The 21,541-nt window shown below is 42.3% G+C and overlaps 1 long non-coding RNA gene across 1 annotated transcript; it reads right to left on the reverse strand.

Moving 5' to 3' along the window:
• Positions 1 to 542: 542 nt before the first annotated feature.
• Positions 543 to 5,788, reverse strand: LOC125936589 (uncharacterized). Its single transcript, XR_007462063.1, has 3 exons — positions 5,404 to 5,788; positions 5,079 to 5,289; positions 543 to 3,043 (listed from the first exon to the last, which is right to left on the reverse strand). It is a non-coding gene; the product is annotated as an uncharacterized LOC125936589 (long non-coding RNA).
• Between the last annotated feature and the right edge of the window lie 15,753 nt (positions 5,789 to 21,541).

Raw genomic sequence — 21,541 nt, forward strand, 5'->3', positions numbered from 1 at the left:
CGGCTGTGGCAAACAGTGTGTCAATCGTTAAAAAATTAAGCATGGAATTACCATTTGATCCGGCAATGCCACTTCTGGGTATATGCACAACCAAACTGAAAGCAGGGTCTCAAAGAGGTATTTGTGCGCCCATGTGTGTAGCAGGACTGCTCCCAATAGCCAAATGGTGAAAACAACCCAATGTCTGTCGACGGATGAATGGATAAACAATATGTGGTCTATACACACAATGGCATATTATTCAGCCTTGAAAAGGAAGGAAACCCTGACACAGGCGACCACAGGGTGAACCTTGAAGACATTATGCTAAATGATGCAAGCTGGACAAAAAAAGACAAATATATGTGACTCCACTCATACGGAGTACCTAGAGCAGTCAAATCCATAGAGACAGAAGGACGGTAGTTCCCAGGGGCTGGGGACAGTGGGTATGGGGAGTTAGGGTTTAATGGGTACAGAGTTTTAGTATGGGAAGATGAAAACGTTCTGGAGACGGGTAGTGGCGGGAGTTGCACAACAATGTGAATATACTTAGTGCCGTTGAATGGTACATTTAAAAATGGTTAAAAGTGTAAACTTTGGATATATTTTACCACAATAACAACAAAATAAAATAAAGTAAAATCTAACAGATGATGTATAACTAGCATTTAAAAGCTTATAGCAGAGAGGGGCCTGGGCGGCTCAGTCGGTTAAGCGTCCAACTTCAGCTCAGGTCATGATCTCATGGTTCATGAGTTCAAGCCCCACATCAGATCCTTTGTCTCACTCTCTCTCTGCCCCTCCCCTGTTTGCACACACTCTCCTCTCTCTCTGTCTGAAAAATAAACATTTAAATAAATAAATAAAAATAAATCCTATAGTAGAAATAAATTATCAAGGACAAAAGTATTTGTGTTGACATGTAATGGGAGTATTATCTTTAAGTGAATTAATATTTTTAAATGTCTGAGTTCTAATGTCTAATATAGCAAACAGCAATAGATGCAACCCACAGGTCCAAAAGCTCTTGGAGGTTCTCAAAAAATTTTAAGAGTGTAAGTGTAAAATGAGACGAAAAAGTTTGAGAATGTCTACATGATATTATTCTCTCTACTTTGCATAGGTTTTAAATTTCCTGTATTAAAAAAATTTATTTTAAGCGCCCGACTCTTGATTTTGGCTCAGGTCATGATCCCACAGTTTGTGAAATCAAGCCTGGCATCGGGCTCTGTGCTGACAGTGTGGAGCCTGCTTGGGTTTCTCCCCCTCTCTCTGCCCCTCCTCCCCTGCTCACACTCACGTGCACACTCTCACTTTCTCACTCTCTCAAAATAAATAAGCAAACTTTTTTTAAAACCCAGTAATTGGCTATTTTTCTTTCCTTCTTTGCTGTTTGGGCAAATTGTTTAACCTTGAAGGTCCTCAGTATTCTCATCTGTCAAGGGGGTAGATAAGTCTAAAGTATGATTCCATGAATCAAATCTAACCCCACACAGACACAGGGGCTACTGCTCCCCGCTACCCGGCCCCTGAGCTTCTGTGGAGATCTGAGCCTCTCTGGCTTGAGGAAGAGAGAGTGTGCTCTTGTGTTAATCAGATCCCATTAATTTTTCAAAGTAGACAACAGCCCACTTACTCATCTCCCATCGAGCCTCATCCATAATTGATCCCGCACTGCACTTATCCAAATAGACAGAGGAGATGCCCAGGGCACGTGGGGCTCTGGGAGGGTTTTCTGCTGATGAACCTATCCTCCAAATTAATGGCTGTAGTGAGAAGCACTCACAGCCATGACCTGTTGTAACTAAAGGGGGCTGACGCCTTTCCTTCGATCAAGAATGACAAGGAAGAGAGAAAGAAACTACTCCCTAAATGCTCTAAAGGACTGTTCTGAGATTACTCCTAGTAATCGAAGCAGTTTGAGGGGATTGGTCTAAGACAGCTTTGAACTCAGGTTCATAAAGACCTCAGCAAGTCTGGACCTCAAGCCCCTTTGATCACAGCCTCTACTTGAGGCCATATACCTCTGTCCCATCTCCCCTCCAGAATAAATGCCAAATGGATCGAAGGTTTAAATATTTTTTAGAAAGAATTAGTTACAATGCTTAAAGACAACATAAAGTGAACATTTATCAGATGAGTAAAGATTCTGTGATAAGGAAGAGAAAAGCGATCCCTGTCATTTGGGAGAGCTGGCCCAGCCCTCACAGCTAGGCGCTGGAGTTTTCCTGTCAAACATAAACAATTTCATACAATGTCAACATCAGACAAGGTCACAGGCAAGACAAAAGCAAGACCACTCTGTAATCATCTCTGAACTGTACTCATTGGCCAGGAAGCCGTAACAAAGTACCACAAACTACATGGATTAGATAACACGTAAGGTCTGGCAGTTCTGGAGACTGGAAGCCTGTGATCAAGGTGTCTGCAAGACCACACTTTCTCTGAAGGTGCAAGGGAAGGAGCAGTTCCGGGCCTCTCTCCTAACTTCTGGTGGTTCCTGGGCTTATGGCAACAGAACTCCGATTTCCACATGGTGCTCCCCCTGTAGTGCATCTCTGTCTACGTTTCCCTTTTTTGTAAGGACACCAGTCATATTGGTTTAGGGGCCCGCACTACTGGCCATTTCTAAATAAGGTCATATTCTACAGGACTGGGGGTTAGAACTTTAACATATGAACTTGAGGAGTAGACAATTCAACCCATAACCCATGAACTTGGACAAAAACAAGGACATTGTCCAAACCATAAAAATGATCAAACATCCCCTGTATGTTTCTTAGGGCTGCTGTAACAAATTACTACACGTTTAGTGCCTTAAAACAACAGAAATGTATCATCTTACAGTTCTGGAGGACAAAAGTATGAAATCAGTCTCACTGGGCTGAAATCAAGGTACAGTCAGTGCAGTGCCTCCTCCAGAGGCTCTAGTAAAGAATCCATCCCTTGCCTCTTTCAGGTTCTGGTGGCTGTAGGCATTCCTTGGCTTGTGGACACATCCCTCCAGGCTTCAATGTCAGCATCCTCAAATCTCTCAGCTCTATCTTTACACTGTCTTCTCCTGAGAGAGAGAGAGAGACAGACAGACACAGAGAGCAGGTATGTGTGAACCTCTGCCTCTCCTTTTTTTTTTTTTTTAAAGTTTATTTATTCATTTTTGAGAGAGAGCACACGTACGCACAAGTGGCGGGGGGGAGAATCCCAAGCAGTTCTGCACTGTTGGTGCAGGGCCCAAACTCACAAACCACAAGATCATGACCTGAGCTGAAGTCAGACGCTCAACCAACTGAGCCACCCCGGCGCCCCTCTGCCTCCCTTTTACATAAACATTTGGGAATATATTTAGGGCTCACCTGAATAACACAGGATAATCTCCCCATCTCAAGATCCTTAACCTAATCCCAGCTGAAAAGACAAGTTTTCCATCTAAGGAAATATTCGCAGCCTCCAGAGATTATGATCTGACGACTGTGGCAGCCATTATTCAGACTACTCTACCCCCGGCCCTAGCTAATGAGGGTGATGTTACTTCTTTGTCAATTATAGCTTTAATCTCATTTCATTCCTAGCACTTTCTAAATCAGATGTATTAGAATATGCAATCACAGACTTGCCTTCACTTCCAGAAAGTGTCCAGTTCAAAGAAAAGCTTTATTTCCTTAAAACCTTCTCAAAACTACTTGACCCAGGTGCAGATCCTGTAAGTCCTTTGTAATACTCCTGATGAGGTGCCTCACAGTTCTCCCAAAATGTATGGCTTCTGTGTTGCAAAGAGTCAATAAACCCAACTTTGTTCAACTACAGGTATACCCACGGTGGCATTTAGTTGGAGAAAATAACAGTAGCATAAAAGCCATAAGAAGTATCACAAAGAAAAGGCCTAAGTTTGTCTACATAAGAGTGACATTATCAAAAACTGGCAGAATAAGAATCTCCAAAAACCCTCTTGACCATAAAAGCAATGGGATCACTGGCAAAAACTGTCAGAATCAACTGCTTTAGAATGTTAGAAATTAACCAAAAGTTTGTAGCGATCAGGGATGGGGTGCTTTTTCAAGGAAAACAATGAATCTTGATAAGAACCTAGAGCTTTGTGACATTTTAACTTGCCCTAGTCCTGCCCCCTGCTCTCCAGCCCACTATAACCTTGAAAACTAACGACCCATAATCACTAGCAAATCACTGGGAAAACCGGCAGCCCAGCAGCCCAGCTGCCACTGATGGAGTCAGAACAGAGTGGAGCTTTTCAGAGCCCCAATGTCAGAACATCATCATCACTTGATCTGTCTGGCAGTCCCCTGGAAAACCCCACTTGTAAGGCTCATCCTTAGTTGACCTGGCTCAGAGCTCAGCCAGTGTAAACAGTCTTTTATTTCCTCCCCCAGGAGCTTTTGTCAAAAACAGTAAGTAGCAATTATATAACATTTTAGCTGCCTGAAGGAGAAATAAGTTTGGGCAAACAACGAGCTAATAACCAAAAAACTTAAAAGGAAAAGCTGGAGAATGAGAATTCCATAGAAGGTTTGGAAAAGGAGGCCATGCACACACAGAAAGCTGTGCACATGCCTAGGGCTGTGTGCATGATCAGGAAAGGTAGGAGAAGGCAGTAAGCTATCACCGCTGGCTCATCTTGGGGCCCCCTGTGAGCAGGAAGTAGAGACCAAGCCAGCGCTGTAGATGCTAGGCTGCGTGGTGAAAGTGCGCCCCACATAAAGAACCCCTTGACAAAGCCTGGGAGACTTTCTGGTTCCAGGGACTTAAGGACATCTCTATCCAATCAATGGCTGACCACGAGGCTGAGAAGAGACTTCAGTGGCCACAAACAAAAAAAAATACAGAGACTTTATAGAGTTAGCACGGTAGAGTCACTAAGCAAATAAACAACAGCAGCAGTAACAGAAATAGCAAAACAACAAACCCTGGGAAGGAGGGACAATCTGATTTCCAGAGTTGTCACGTCATGTTATTTAGAATGCTCAATTTCCAACAATAAGACATAAGATACGCAAATAAAAAAGAAAGTGTGGCCCATACACACACACTCACAAAAATGCCCATGCAAACAGTCCGTGAGGAAGCACAGGTGTTGGACTTACCAGACAAAATCTTTAAATCAGCTCTTTTAAGTATGTTCAAAGAACCAAAGGAAACCATGTCTAAAGCAGCAAAGGGGGAGATGCCTGGAGTGCTGGCAGCAAGATGGCGGACCAGGAGAGCCCAGCCTCCACACCCCCACAAACACTGACTTCAGGACAGATGACTTCCCAAGTCTCCAGGAGAAGAGATGAACACCCAGATCCATAACATCTAAAGAACCAAGAGTAGGCTGAATATCAGAAAATCTTCTATTAGACATATTAAAATCAAATTGTTCAAAGTCAAAGACAGAATTTTGAAAGCGGCGAGAGAAAAGCTACTCACCACATACAAGGGAGCCCCCGTGAGACTGTGAGAGGATTTCCCAGCAAACCCATGAAGGTCGGGACAGAGGATACACTCAAAGTGCTGAAAGGAAAAAAAACAAAACAGAACTGTCAACAAAGAATACCTTACCCGACAAAGCTGTCCTTCAGAAATGGAGAGAAAAAGACTTTCCTAGGCAAACAAAAGCTGAGGGAGTTCCTCACAACCAGACCTGTCTTATGAGAAATGCTAGAAGGAGTTCCTCACGTTGAAAGGTAGGGATACCACGTGGAACATGAAAACATATAAAGCAGAAGACTGTCTGGTGAAGGTAAGCACACGGCAAAATTCAGAATACCCTAATTCTGTAATGGTGGGGCATAAATCACTCCTAATGCCAGCATAAAAGTTAAAAGACTCGGGGCACCTGGGTGGGTCAGTCAATTAAGCAGCCGACTTCTGCTCAGGTCATGATCCCAAGGTCCATGAGTTTGAGACCCGCATCAGGCTCTGTGCTGACAGCTCAGAGCCTGGAGCCTGCTTCAGACTCTGTGTCTCCCTCTCTCTCTGTCCCTCCTCTGCTCACTCTCTGTCTCTCTCTCTCAAAAATAAATAAACATCAAAAATTTCAAAAAAGTTAAAAGACTCAAGTACTTAAAATAACTATAGCTAAATAACCTGCTCATTGGTACATATCATAAAAGGATGTAAATAGTGACATCGATAACATGGGGCAGAGGGGGTAAAAGTGTGGAGTTTTTGTATGTGATGGAAATTAAGTTATCAGCTTAAAATGAACTGTCATAACTAGAAGATGTTTTATGTGAGCTTCGTGGTAATCACTAAGAAGAAACCTGTAGTAGAAACACAAAAGATATGGAGAAAAGAATCAAAACATAACACTATAAAAAAGTCATCAAGTCACAAAGGAAAACAACCAGAGGAAGTAAGGAATTACAAAACAGGCAGAAAAGAGTTTTTTACAAGAAAACAGTCTATGTCTTTACCAACCAGCAATTATTTTTAAAGTAAGTGGATTAAATTACCCAGTCAAAAGACAGACTGGATGAACGGGTAGTCAGGGGAGGCCTCTCTATGGAGGTGGTAGTGAAACAGTCCTAACTGAAGGAAGGGAAGGTGGCAGGCAGGTGTCCTTGGGAAGTGCGTTCCAGGCAGAGAGAAGAGCCACTGCAGAGACCATGGGCAAAGAGCTTGCTGGGGAGGGAGGTGAGACAGAACTAGAGGCCACAGAGTCTGAAGTGCAGGAGAGGGAGGTGGAAGGGTCTCCTAAGACAAAGGGAAGCTTCTGGGGCCTTAATGGGGTGTAAAGGGTGGAGGATTGGTTGGCGGTGCTCTCGTGGACTGGAGGCTAGGGGGTACAGAATTGAGGAGGCCAGATCAGTGAGGAGGGGAGAGACAGAGGTGGCTTCATCTCTGGTGGGAGCTGGGAAAACAGTGAAGTGGGCGTATTGAAGAAATATTTTAGGGCCAGAGCTGATGAGATTTGCTAACACACTGAACGTACACCTCCTGGCACAAATTTCTCTGTTCCTTTTAGAGGCTTCATTCTTCTCTAATCTATTTGTAGAGAGAACAAATGAGGGCATTTTCAGAAAGTCATCAAGAGTGAGAGATGAAGAGATGAGGTTAAAGCCTCCCCACCCCCAACCTGGACTCTCTCAATTGAAGCACGGCACATCCCCAAAGAGAACCACATGAGAATGTCCATGGCAGCTTTCCCATAATAGCCCCAAACTGGAAACAACCCACATGTGGCTCAATAGTCGAATGGGCAAATAGATTGTGTGTATTCCTACTATGGAATACTCAGCAACAGTGAAAAAGCAAAATGGAATGCATCTCAAAAACATTATGTTTTGCAAAAAAAAAAAAAAAAAAAGTCAGACAAAGAAGAGAGGATTCTGATGATTCCACTAGTACAAATCTGAGCACTGGCACCCTTCATTTAATTGGTAGTGACAGAAATCCCAACAGTGGTATCCCAAGGTGACAGTGGTTACCTTTGGGGCAGGAGGCATAGATGGACTGGAAAGGGGCAGGAAGTGACATTCTGGAAAGCTGGAAATGCTCTAGATCTAGATCTGTAAAAAAGTCACTGGCACCAGGGATAAATCAATGAGAGGACATGTGCCCCTGATAGGAAGTCATGAGAAGGGCACTTCCCCCAAATTCCCAACTCCAGTGCAAGCGTGAGCAAATCACAGAAACTCAAACTAAAGATCCATCTACAAAACAGCAGTATTCCTCAAAACTGTCAAGCTTGTGAAAAACAAGGAAATCATCAGAGACCAGAGAGACCTGAAGAGACATGGTATGCTGCATGGGATCCTAGAACAGAAAGAGGGCATTAATGAAGAAGGTGGGTGAAATCCATATGAAATCGGAGCTTTATTCATAGTAGCATACCAACCCTGGTTTCTTAGTTGCAACAACTGTATTGTGATAATATGGATGCTGACATTAGGGAAAACTCAGTGTAAAGTATTTAGGAATTCTGTACTATCTTCACAGTTTTTTTCTGATGATAAAATTATTCAAAAGTAAAAAGATTATTTTTTAGAAGTCATTGAGGGGCACCTGGGTGGCTCAGTCAGTCAGGTGTCCGACTGAATATTTAGACTTGTCATTTTACTGTGTAAATTAGCTCTTAATAAAATATTTGTGTGGGGGGGGGGGGGACAGAAGGGGGGGGGGGGGGGGGAGACATAACATGCTCCCTGACCCAGCCAGCACACCGCCCAGCTGCAGCCTTCGGGAGCCCAGCCAGCAACAGTAGTGACAGAACCGGGTCCCAGGAAAGGGCTGCTGACTTGCCCTCCGACACCTCCTGCCTCTCCCCAGCACAGGGCAGCAACACATCAGCCACAGTGGGCCACATATCATTCTCTCCAAGGGATCTGAACATATTTTCAAAAATCCATTTTCCTTCTTAAATGTTATTGTTGAAAATCCCAGTCCAGGGATGTGATACGGATCTCAGCATTCAGTGAGAGAGGTGGCCGCTGAGGCCTCTCCGTCTCCAGTCACCCCCAGGGGTCTGCCCTGGGCCAGGTGTGGGGCTGCTTGCAGGAGGTGAAAGAAAAACCAACAGCTCCGGTGAGAAGGTGGGTCAGGCCAAGTCTGCCCAAGAGAGCCATTAAAAGCACGGACTCCAAAGCCAGGCTGGGGGTTCGAATCCTAGCTCTACCACTTACCAGCTGAATGCCTGTGGACATGTTAGTTAACTCCTGAGCACTCCAAACCTACAGGTGAAATAGGAATAACGATTCCTTACAGAGCCCTAAATTTTTTACATACTGATCTTTAAAGTGTAAGGACCCACCACCTCTCTATCTCTATAATCCTGGGGATTACATCCTGTTTCCTGACATTGGAGCTCCACTTCAATATCTTCTACCCCGCACTCCCACTAGCTCTCTAAACTAGGAGACCCAATCCTCTAGGATAAGGCCTTTCCTTTCACCCACAAATACCTAGTGAGCCCTCTTCCATTGGGGGAACACGCCAAACAGTGAACCAGGCCAGAATCCGGCCTCTGTTTACAGCTTAGATCTCACCTCTCAGGTCCGCCAGCACACTCTTTCCATATGGAAGGACTTTCTTTTCTTCCCCTACCCCTCACACCTTGTGACTTTTTTTTTTTAGTGTTTGTTTGTTTGTTTGTTTGTTTGTTTTGAGAGGCATAGAGAGAGCACAAGTTGGGAAGGGGCAGAGAGAGAAGGGGACACAGAATCTGAAGCAGGCTCCAGGCTCCAAGCTGTCACCACAGAGCCCAACTCGGGGCTCTAACTCAAAAACCGTGAGATCATGACCTGAGCCAGTCAGACGCTTAACTGACTGAGCCACCCAGGCACCCCATAGTGTTTATTTACTTTTGAGGTTGGGGGGGGAGAGAGAGAGAGACAGACAGACAGACAATGATTGGGGGGGGGGCAGAGAGAGAGAGGGAGACACAGAATCCAAAGCAGGCTCCAGGCTCTGAGTTGTCAGCACAGAGCCCGATGCAGGGCTTGAACCCATGAACCACGAGATCATGACCTGAGCTGAAGTTGGATGCTTAACTGACTGAGCCACCCAGCTGCCCTTCCTTGTGACTAACTTCTAAACATCCTTCAGATCACCCTGAACTGTCACTTCCACCAGGAAGCCCTCACTGACCCCCCCCCCCTTGCCCAGCCCATGTCTCTCCTAACTTCCCCACTAGCCAGGGACTCCTTACTTCTGTTATATACACTGCTAAGTCATCTACAGAACCCAGCTCAAAGCCTGGCACCTGCAATCACTGAGCATCTGTTGAATGAATAAGTAAATGAATGAGTGAATGACCTGGGAGAATAAGGAAGGCTTCTTCATGAAGAAGGTGGCATTTCACTGGGTTTTGAAGGATGAGTGGAAGTTAACCAACAGAAGAGTGGGAGGAGGGAAGGTCTAAGGGTGTTCTGAAGGCTTACACTTTCTGGGGCCCAAAGGGGAGGTGTCAGTCCAGGCTAAGATATTAGGCTAATATTTTAGGGCTTGATCTTGTAAGCCAGGGGCTGTCAGCCCAACAGAACATTCAAACTGCCTGGGACCCAACTCTGTAGACTCTAGTCCAGGCAATCTAGATCCCTCAGATTCTGAAGACATCTAAGGTCAGGGGCCCCTGCTGGAGCATCAAGTGGAAAGTCAGAAAGATTTCCAACCACAAAGGGACACAATCCCATCTTCAGATCTATCACTGTATCAGAAGTGAGGCCAGACAGAAGCCAAGAGTGAACAGGATGGCAGAAAGGGGAAAAAGTCAAGAGACTGGGGTTTCCCATTGACTGCAGGACACAAGGGAAACAGTGTGGGTCAGTGATAAGAAAGGTGAGCTGTGATTCCACTACTACTGAAGCAGGTGGAAAATCTGAGAAGTAGGTGTGATCTGTGTATACTTGTGGCACAACTCATCCCCCCACCCAACACACATACACAAAAACACACATGCACACAAGCACATACACACACACTCAGCCCTTTCTTGCTGAAGCCAGTAGTCCATCACAGTAGATTGCATATAGACACCTGCATGCTAAGTCTGGCTAACAGATCTCCAACCTTATAAAAATTTGCTTGCACACAACACTGGCAAGATGAGGCCCGACACAGCACCAATTTCCACTGTATCCGTTTCCACAGAACGAGAAGACAAGTAGTGGCTTCTAGAAAGAGCTTCAGGCTCCAATGGTTTTGCCTTTTCTGAGAAGCAACTACTGCTTTCATCCACACTGGGTGGGGGCAGAGGGAGGCGGCACAGATAGACAGTGGCTACGCTCTTGCTCATTATAGCCAAGTCCTGATATAGAAAGAAGAAAAAAAATACAGTTTGCACTATCTTCAAATATCACAGTGTTGTGACTTATAACAGCACCCACTGTATCTTGTTGCATTCCAACGGCCAAAAGGGAAAAAAAAAATTGAATTACCATGCTAATGTCTTCTCTTTTGGTGAAATCTGTGATTCAGGTATGTGGATATAAAATACATCATTAGTTGCTTTTAAGCTTGTCTTTAATGATGAAAAAACATTGCAGGGCATGAGGGGGAGACATAACTAAACTCACTCACTGGCAGCACTGGGAGCCTCTTGTAAACCGTAATGTGACAGTGCAGTTTCTTTTTTCCTCTGAGATGACAGTTAATTCCAGACCAGGAAGGCTGTCAAAAATGCTTAGTTCTGCTCCACTTGAGTTAATTACCGGCCCTGGGGCAGGCTGCCCTCCACTCCTCTGCTAATGGGGCTGGGCTCCAGGTAAAAAATCCATTTGCAAGAATGTTTTCCTTGCTCCAGATCTAATTTATTGAATATCAAATATTTATGCCAATGCAATTAAAGTGACAACATTGCTCTCCCTTCTCCCCTGCCCCCTAGTCGCAGACAAGCCCAGGCTTGCTGGCAGAATGCTTTATCCCGTCAACACAGGGTAAAACTTCTGCTTGAGCTTCTAAAGCAAGAGCTTTGAAACCTCTTCAATCCATAAAGTCACTTGGGACTTTACCTTTATCTTCTTTTGTAGGCAGCTACGTGACAGGTTATGGAGCAATGGCTGAGACGCTAGGGCAGAAGGCAAAGCGAAGAGAGAAAAGCCTGACTGAGGCTTGAATTCTACCCAAATCCTCTGTGGTCCTCTGTGTTCCAGGCACCAGACTGGGCACTATAGTTGAGAGAAATGGAATAGACTCCATCCATATCTCTATCAGTCTCCCAGCTTGACAGAGGGACAGCTTGGGGTATGTATAGAAAAGGTTCCAGAAACAGATCCTTTAGGGTCTTTGGTTTGGGGTCCCCAAGGCTTGAAGACCATCCAAGGCTCCATCCCATCCAACCAGCCTAACTACAAAAAGTTTCAGGTCCAGCAAAGCATATTCCACCTTTCCCAAGACTCTATTCACCCAGCAAGAAGGCCTCAGATTATCCAGACTCTGGAGCTTTGGGGCATTCCCTGTGGGGACAGTGCCCAGCCCCCAACGTCACATCACCCCCATGAGTCTCTTGCACCACAAAACACATGGTTTGACATCTACCCCAAACAGAGGGGTGGCTGGTAAAGATAAGCCAGAGAACAGTCTAATGTGCAAAGGAAATGCATTTGACTAAAGGAGGAAGGATTTTTTCTTTTCTTTCCAGAAGTAAGGGAACTCAGCAAAACTCAGGCCAGCAGGTAATATTGTATCTGTGGGATATCTGACATTGTGCTGTGCCCCCTGGCTGGGATTTTTTTTTTTAGGGACCTTGCTGTCTACACCCACCTCTACCTCTCCCTTCCTGCAATGAAACAAAGACCTTTCCTTGGGTCTGAACTGGGTTTTAAAGGAGAAACAGGTATGCACAGGGTAAACCACAAGGCTTAGTAAAGGGAACGCAAGACTTTGTGTTCAAAGAACTGAAAATAGATTGATTTTTATTCGAGCCTGAATTGCAAGGGAGTGAGCCCTGGGACTATAAGCATCAAATGAGGTAATCTAAGCATGGTAGAAAATGTCAAGTCCTAGATAAATATGAATTACTCTCCACATCACAGAGGTATTGGGGAACCAAATGATGTTATATGCACACTTGTGTTACATAAATTGTAGTTGTTATAAGACATTTTGGAAGAAGATGGATTAAGCTTTAACCATGGAGATAAATCAGAAAAAAACATATCTGTTAATATCTTTTGATCCTACCTTCTTATAACTGTTCACAAACAGAATTTTTGTAAATTTCCTTTCTGTTCTCTTTTTCGGATGAACATACACTACCCAATTTTAATATTCACTACCCAGTTTAATACCCAATATTTTTGACTTCCTGTCAGTCTGACTACCATGCTTTAGTTTTGAGGCTTTGTGATCATTTCGTATGGCCAGACAATTCTTTGTGAGTGTTGGAGGAAGAGGCTTGGTATTGCTATCCTTTTCTTTCTATGTCTTCTGTTACCACCCTATTCAAAGACATGATCATACCACCCCTCAACTACTGCCATAATTTCTTAGCTGTTTACTATGCCTCTAGCTTCCTCTTGTCTCCAAATCATCTTCCCCTTGGCTGCTCAAATACTGATATCATTTTTCCTTTAAAAGTAACTATAGGGACGCTTGGGTGGTTCAGTCCATTAAGCATCCAACTCTTGATTTTGGCTCAAGTCATGATCTCGTGGTTTGTGGGATTGAGCCCCAAGGTGGGCTCTGGGCTGACAGAGCTTGGGATTCTCTCTCTGCCCCTCCCCCACTCTCTCTTTCCCCCCCACCTCTAATAAATAAACAAACATTTACAAAAATAAAGGTAACTATAGAAGAACTTCTGCTATAGCCATGGTGATAAGACAAGAAAAAAAAAGAGGTAAAAACCACTGGGAGAGAAGAAGCAGACTTACCATTATTTACAGACAATTTAATCATATATCAGAAAACAATAACAATAAAAAAAAACACAGAAAGGGGCACCTGGGTGGCTCTGTCAGTTAAGCATCTGACTCTTGGTTTTCTCTCAGGTCATGATTTCATGGTTTGTGAGATCGAGCCCAGCACTGAGCTCCATGCTGACAGCATGAAGCCTGCTTAAGATTCTCTCTCACCCTCTATCTTTGCCCCTCCCCCCACTCACATGCACATTCTCTCAAAACAATCATTTTTTGGGGCGCCTGGGTGGCGCAGTCGGTTAAGCGTCCGACTTCAGCCAGGTCACGATCTCGCGGTCCGTGAGTTCGAGCCCCGCGTCAGGCTCTGGGCTGATGGCTCGGAGCCTGGAGCCTGTTTCCGATTCTGTGTCTCCCTCTCTCTCTGCCCCTCCCCCGTTCATGCTCTGTCTCTCTCTGTCCCAAAAATAAATAAAAAATGTTAAAAAAAAAAAAAAAACAATCATTTTTTTTTAAAATCACAGAAAATTGATTCAAACTAATGAAAAAGGTCAGTAAACTGGTCAAATACAAAATAAATTTGCATGAAACAATTGTTTTATATACTAACAATAGCCAGTTAGAAATAGAATTTTAAAAATATGGTTCACAATATATACCCATCTTCATGAGAATGTATCACAGAAACTGCCATGCAAAAGTAAATTTTGGATCTTCCATTCAAATATGTTCCTCCTCCAATGCTCAGCCTCGATAGGGGCTCTTCCATCTACCTATCTGCACAAGACAGAAACCTAGGATTCGTCCTTGCCCCCTCCCTCTCTCATACCCCAATATATAAATCTGTCACCAAACCCTGACAATATTACCTTCTGTCTGCTTCTCTCCAACCAAACTGCCTTCATCACTTCTCACCTGAAGGACTGTAGTAGCTCCTCACTGTTCTCTTTTGGCTTCCTCGTTCTCTCCAATCTGTTTCCACAAAGCAGATTAAGGATCTTTTGAGATTTGAAGCTAAATCATACACCACCCTGCCGACAACTCTTCACTAGTTTATAAACCCCATATCTTCACCATGGTTTACATAGCTTGGCTTACCATGGTCCTTGCTAACCCTTCTACCCACTCACTTCTTCATTCCCTGTGCCCAAGGCACACCATCTTCCTTTTGGTCTCTCAAATGCCCCCAATCTCTATCCCACCTCAGAGCCTTCACTTTCCAAATTCCCTGCTGGGAATAAGGATTAGTGATCTTCCTTCAAGAAGGTTAGGCAGAGACAGGGGACCTTAGTCCTTGTCAGAGATCTCCCTGACTCCTTGGGCCTCAGTTTCTCCACCTACAACATGAGTTGGTTGAACTAGAGGTTCTCTCTGGAATTCTATGAGGTGAAGATTCAGTAAGAGGTAACAGCAGTTGAATTGATGGAGAAGAATGGGAAGTGGGGAGAGGGTAGAGAGGAAGTAGTCCTGGGAAAGACGGCAGAGAAAGGAAAGCTAGAAAATAAAAGGCAAGCACTTTCTGTGTATTTAAAATACTAAATGCTGGGGCGCCTGGGTGGCTCAGTCGGTTAAGCGTCCGACTTCAGCTCAGGTCACGATCTCGCGGTCCGTGAGTTCGAGCCCCGCGTCGGGCTCTGGGCTGATGGCTCAGACCCTGGAGCCTCCTTCCGATTCTGTGTTTCCCTCTCTCTCTGTCCCTCCCCCGTTCATGCTCTGTCTCTCTCTGTCTTAAAAATAAATAAACATTAAAAAAAATAATAAAATAAAGTAAAATACTAAATGCTGTCACTTTATTTTTATTAGAACAACTCAACATTAAATCTTCACAGGATTTGGGATCATCATAATAATCTTGTCACGAAGAGAGAAAAAGCCAGCCAACTTGTATTTAAATATTAAATGTATGCACTACACTGAAAACTTGATTCCATTCCATGAAAATAATCCACATTATCCAAAGCCAAGAAAACAAAAACAAAAACAAAAACAAAACAAAACAAAAAAAACAACCTCATTCATCCATATAAACAATTTCTAGGTAGCCAAAGGAAGGAACATACTGGCTGCTTCTGCTCCTGGCTTCCACGAAACTCGTGGTTGCCTACTCAGTTCTCCTTCTCTCTTCCTAGCATAAGTGTGGCTTCATTCAGAAAAGCAATGTACCCAGTTAAAATGCTACATTTCCCAGATTCCTTTGCCTACAAGGGTGGCCACATAGCATCATCTGGCAAATGATATGTAAGAATAAATTACAGAGAAATGTTAAAGGCAGGGTGGACTTAGCTGGCACATGTCCTTTTTCATCCTTTGTTTTTTTTATCCTTTCTTCTTCCTTCTTCAACCATCTTGTGTCCTTGAGGTGTCCATATGGGACAGGCCAAGGGAATTAGAGACCTCTATTTAAATCCCAGCTCTACTACCTGCAAATTCTATGAATTTAGACCGTTCATTTTAACCTCTCTGAGCCACACTCTGGTCTACCAAATGGGAGTCATGATGCCTCACTTGTGATACTATTAGGATTGACTGAAATATTTGATCAAACACAGGTGCAGTGCTTTTTAAATCATATAGCTCTTCAAAAGTACTAGATTATTTGTTTGTTTGCCTCCCTCCCTGTTTTATGACAGGTTTTCCTCCCCACTTAAATCTAAAATACTTCAGAAGTTAGAATGTCATATTTCTATAGGACATTCTTTCATAATAGGAATACCTATTTCCTTGACATGATATCAATCTATTATTTTTTTAAGTTTATTTATTTTGAGAGAAATACAGAGTGAGTGAGGGAGGGGCAAAGAAAGAGGGAGTGAGAGAATTCCAAGCAGGCTCTGCACCACCTGTTGTGGAAACTGACATGGGACCCAAAATCACCAACTGTGAGATCATGACCTGAGCCAAGACCAAGAGTCGGATACTTAACCAACTGAGCCATCCAGGCACCCTGTTACCAATCCATTATGTTATCAGATGCCAGAGGTCCTTTTGTATACACTCTGGCCACATGCAAATCCTAAGTTAATTTGCATTCCCCAAATGTGACTTCAATTATCTTCTAAGTCAACCAGAAACTTAAGATGCACCATCCTTTTAAAATATGTATTTTTTCAAGGGTGTGAGTCTATTTTCTTGAGCATTTGAGGGGCCCTATCAATATCCTTCAATTTTAGCAATTTTTCTTGAATTATTTCTTTAATAATGTCTTCCCTTTCATTGTCTGTTTTCTCATTCTTGAACTCTTATTATTTGGATGTTGGATCTCTTGGTCTGTTTCTCTAATTTTCTTATCTTTGGGTAAGATCTCTTACCTTTCTTATCTATGTATCAGACAAAAAACCCTAAAGGCACAGAAACCATCCTACCTAGAAGGCAGTGGCAAATTAAAAATAACACGCTTCCCTAGTGCACAAACCAAAAAACCCAATCACTTAGACGTTTTTAAGTGTTCTCCTGGTTAACATTTGCGCTAAAGAAGAAAAATCAAAACTGTAAGTAGGCAATTCAAAAACAATGAAAAAGATAAAATCATATAGGAAATCTTATGGGATGAGGCAAAGCTGATTCACAGGCAAATTGATAACCTTAAATGCCCTTATGGTTAATCAGAAAAGGATGAAAGTGGGTAAAATAAACACCCATTTAAATAATTTGGTTTTTATAAAAGATTAAAAAAAACATGGAAAGAAATCTAGAAAATACAGTTAAAGCAAACACTATTGATTCGTAAACTTAACAGAAAAACTGTAAAGTTGATAGAGAAGTTTTAGAGCTGGTTCATGATATAGCCTTGTTTCCACCACTGAAGGAGTCATAAATAAATATTATAAATGAAAAAAGGGAAACCACAGATTTTAAAATTATAAGAGGATTCTATGAATAATTATATGCTAATACTTTCAAAACCTCAGTGAAATGGATTATTTTCTGGGAAAGCATAACATACCAAAATTGCCTCGAGAAAAATTAGACTACCTGAAAAGACTGATAATAAAGGAAAAAAATGTAAAGAAAGTTGCCAAGTACTGCCTTCTAAAATGGCTTCCCGCCTCAGAGGATTTCATGGGTGCGGTACTTCAGCCTTTCACAGAACAAATAATTTCCGTGTAACATAAACCCCTTCAGGGCATGAAAAAAGATGTAAATCATATCAGTTCATTTTACAAAGCTAAACAATTGACATAAGGTTTTGGATGAATCTCAAAAACATTATGGTGAATGAAAGAAGCCAGACACAGAGTACAAATTATATGATCCCAATTATATGAAGCTCAAGGCCAGACAATACTAATGTGTGATGACAGAAAGTACAGAAATGGTTGCTAGAGGTGGGGGTGGAGGACTGCCTGGAAGGAACCACAAGGGAACTTTCTGGGGCCATGAGAATGCTCCATATCTTGATCTGGTCGATGGCTACTGGGATATTTGTATTTGTCAAAATTCATCAAGTTGTACACTTAAGGTTTGCACATTGTACTGTGTGTAAATTATACCTTAAAAATGTACTCTTAGGAAAAAAACCTGGTGACCATGACTTAAAAGACAGCCAAAATAAATGAATGAATTAATGAATAAATAATGTAACAAAGCAGGCTAATCACACTTAATATGTTATATATGCAAAAGTAGTAAACAAAATGTTGGCAAACGTAATCCTGCAATAGATTAGAAGAATAATACATCAAAAAACTGCATGATTGTTTCAATATTATAAGTTTATTACTATACTAATCCAAATAAGAAAAAGCATTTCATAATAATATTGAAATTAGTCTACAAAATTCATTTATTCATGATTTTAATTCCTGATAAGCTCAGGTTAAAAAAAGATAATACCTCAGCATGATTGATAAATAATATCTATCTCAAACTGAAAGCCCAAATCATCCTTAACAGTGAAACTCAAGAGGCCACCTCATTAATGTCAAGAACAAAACAAGGATGGCCATTGTTCCCACTGATATTTACTATTGTTCTAAAGTTTCTAAGCAATGTAAAAGGACCAGAAATAGATATGAATCATAATTATGAGAGAAAGAAACAGAAGTATAATTTTTAGCCCATGATAATATTGTCTTTCTAGAGAACTCAAGAGGGCCAATTGAAAAACAATACTCTGACTGGTTACAAAATAAATACAAAGGCACGGTAGGGATGCTCACTGAAGCATTATAATAAAGAACAACTGGAAACCACCTAAATGTCCAACAGTAGGAAACTGGGTAAGTTTACTGGAAGTAAACTGGAAGTATACACACACGATAGAATGCTATGTAGCAGTTAAGATGAATTAAGTAGATATAAAAATATTAAGTGGAAAAGAAAATGCAGGATTATATATACAGTGTGATACTTTAATGCTTAAAAACAGACTGAAGCGCCTGGGTGGCTCAGTCCAGTTAAGTGTCTGAGTCCTGATCTCAGGGTTGTGAGTTCAAGACCTATACTGGGCTCTATGGTAGGTTCTGCACTGGGTGTGAAGCCTACTTAATAAAATAATAAGAAGAAAAAATAAAATAAAACAAAATAAAATAAAATAAAAACAGACTAAACTACACTGTTTGGAAAAATACAAAAAAATAGAAGTAAAAGATACCAACTTCCATACACTGGCCACCTCTGGGAAGAGAGGAAGGGGAATGAGAGTGGGAGGAATACAAAGGGGCTTCCACTATGGTTGTACCTCTTTTTTAAGGAATAAAAAGACCTGGAGAAAGCTCTCCATCTGACCACCGGACCCAGTATGCCAGAAATAATCCCCAGAGAGTTCACTTGTGGCCCTACCAGTCCTCCACCCTCACTCCTGGCAAACACTTCTGATTTATGCCATCTGAGATGAGTTTTGCCAGTTACTGAAATTTAAATGCAACCATTGGTTTCCTTTCAGATCTTCCTTGGTCTCCTTCTGAAAAACTGGCCTTTAGGAAGGACACCAAGAGTCCAGAACAGACACTTGACAGACTAAGAGTTGAAGGATACGCAACTCAGCACTCCCGGCCACCATGCAAGTCAGGGGTACAGCCTCTCACAGGAGGCTACTCACCTCAAGGCACAAAGCAGACACCCAGAGGACAGGTACCCCTTGTGACACTTAACAGACTCACCTCTGTCACCGATCAAAATACCACGATACCAGGAGGACAACCCACGGAGAAAGACTCCAGTCACCACACAGGTACATGAGGGTTTCTCAACCTCAGCACTACTGACTTTTGGGGCTAGACAATTCTTTGTTGTGGGGACTGTCCTGGGTGTAACAGGGTGTTTAGCAGCACCCCTGGCTTCTCCCCACTAGACGCCAGTACTGGGTCCCCAGCTGTGACAACTAAAAATATTTCCAGACGTTGCCAAATGTTCCCCAGGGAACAAAATCGCTCTTGTTCAGAACCACTGTGACAGAGAGGACAGATTAGGCAGAGGGGTGGAGGGGAGTTAGGGGTTTTTGTTAGTTTGGTTTGTTTTGTTTTACTTAGGAATAAAATCATCCAGATATGTGCATTAGTATATGAAGAAGCAACAAAGGAATACTGAGGACATGAAGGAAAGCCTGCATGGTTAGGGAGCACACCATATTCAAGGGTGAGAAAACAATATTATCAATCTATTGATCCTGTCAAACTAATGTGTAACTTCAGAGAACTGTAATTAAAAGTTGGCTAGAAACTTTCTAGAACTTGAAAATGTGAAGTCTAGGGGCGCTTGGGTGGCTCAGTCAGGATGATCATCTGACTCTTGATTTCGGCTCAAGTCACGATCCCAGGGTCATGGGATCAAGCCCCAAGTCGGGCACCACACTGAGTGGAGCCTCTCCTTCTCTGTCTGCCCCTCCATCATTCATGCATGTGGTCTCTCTCTCTCAAAACATTAAAAAAAAAAAGATTCTCTCTCTCCCTCTGCCCCTTCCCCTGCTCACTTTCTCTCTTTCTCAAGTTAAGTCTAAAGTTGCAAAGGAAAAAAAGAGGTTGAATAATAAAGAAAATTTTCAAAAAAATAAATAATGGTTCTGATCTACCAGATATTAGGTGAGTTGTAAATTATAAAAATTAAAACAGTGTAGAAAAGTAGACATAGCTGAAAAAATTAAAAGCCTGGAAACAGGCCTGAGTCTATGCAGGAATTTAGTATCAATTAAAGTGATGCTTAAATTCATGAGAAATGTAGCAGAATGCCCAATAAATGATGCAAGAACAATTCATTAACCATTTGGGGCAGGAAAAAATTCAAGGCCTGGCATCATACATCAAAATAAATTTCATCAATCAGCAAGTTATTACTTTAATTAAAATATAAAAATCTAGAATAAAATATAGATTAATATTTTTCTGATATTAGAAGAAAGGCTTTCTAAACAAAACGAAGAACTCAAAAAGGAAAGATAATATACTTGACTACACGAATATGCCAACCTTCCCATACATCAGCAAGCACTATAAACAAAATAAAATTCAGAAAAACTGTCACCTAACAAGTTATATTGACTTCTACTAAATACAATATGAAAAGGACAATATGTCATTCCCACTTTTTTCTGAGAGAGAGAGAGAGAGAGAGAGAGAGAGAGAGAGAGAGAGAGAGAGAGAATCTTAAGCAGGCTCTATGCTCATTATGGAGCCCGACGTGGGGCTCGATCCCATGACCCTGGGAGCATGGCCTGAGCTGCAATCAAGAGCTGGACACCAGGGCACCTGGGTGGCTCAGTCGGTTAAGCATCTGACTTTGGCTCAAGTCATGATCTTGTGCTTTGTGAGTTCAAGCCCTGCGTCAGGCTCTGTGCTGACAGCTCAGAGCCTGGAGCCTACTTAGGATTCTGTGTCTCCTTCTCTCTCTGTCCCTCCCCCGCTTGTGATCTGTTTCTGTCTCTTAAAAATAAATCAACATTAAAAAATTTTTTCTAAAAAGAGTTGGACACCCAATCGACCAGGTGCCCCCACCCCCACTTTTTAAATGGACAAAAGGACACAACCATGCAATTCACAAGAGATAAAGGAGAAATGGCCAAAAAACATTAAGAAAAGTTAATCTCACTGGAAATTCACATCATGAAAATTAAAATATTGAGACATCATCTTTCTCCTATTGAATTGGCATGAATTTTTTAAAGTAATAGCCAGCATTTGGGAATTTCCATATCCTCTAGAGATAGTATTAATTTATGAACATTTCTGAAAAGGAATTTGACAACTATTTTCAAAGGCATTAAAAAGGTTCATATATACCTGAGAGTTACCGTTTATACCTCCAGCCCAGAACTTGCCCTTGAATTCTACAGGTGCATT

The sequence above is a fragment of the Panthera uncia genome (genome assembly GCF_023721935.1).
Source record: "Panthera uncia isolate 11264 chromosome A3 unlocalized genomic scaffold, Puncia_PCG_1.0 HiC_scaffold_11, whole genome shotgun sequence".
Taxonomy (NCBI): Eukaryota; Metazoa; Chordata; class Mammalia; order Carnivora; family Felidae; genus Panthera; species Panthera uncia.